Source organism: Haplochromis burtoni, unplaced genomic scaffold (genome assembly GCF_018398535.1).
Source record: "Haplochromis burtoni strain Fernald_Lab_line unplaced genomic scaffold, NCSU_Asbu1 Contig_203, whole genome shotgun sequence".
Lineage (NCBI taxonomy): Eukaryota > Metazoa > Chordata > Actinopteri > Cichliformes > Cichlidae > Haplochromis > Haplochromis burtoni.
This window is the reverse complement of record NW_024582564.1, coordinates 110,597-111,228: the sequence shown is the minus strand read 5'-3', so window position 1 is coordinate 111,228 and position 632 is coordinate 110,597.

Here is a 632-nt window from a genome sequence, read left to right as displayed (position 1 = left end):
GGTCCTAATCTACTGCCAAGTCTGTACACTGCTGGAACTGCAGTAATCGAGTACAGGATACATGTATGGTATTTATCATGGAAAATATTCAGTGAGCGAATCAGTGAGGTTATTCCCACACCTCCTTTATGATTTATGTTATAAAGAAGCATCAATCGCTCAAATAAAAGTATAAACTCTCGAATTCACAAGATGTGATTTTCTGCTGCGTTGCTCTCTTGGCTTTGTGGCAACACCAGTGTTTCATTTTGCTTTTATACTTTATGTTATTTACCAGCTCAGATCTGATAATGTGTTTGACTGAAGTCGATGTGCTCAGCTGATTATTTTGTGCAGAAGAAGAGTCAAAAGATTATTCATGTTTTAAAGAGTGAGCACAGAGCCTGAAGCACAAAGTGTGGGTTCATAGAAAACAAGCAGTGTGAAGGTAAAATATCCTTGACATTGTGCATATTGTGGATTTAATTAAAAGTGACCATAAACAGAAAGTAATGAGCGCTTTTATATCTGAGATCAGAAAAAACTGCAGTATTTGGGCTCTAACACCTGTATTCACCTTGATCTCTAATTTATTAGATGCTGCTGCCTCAACTCCACTCTCCTCTTGCGCTTCCCTCATTCCTCAGCTCATT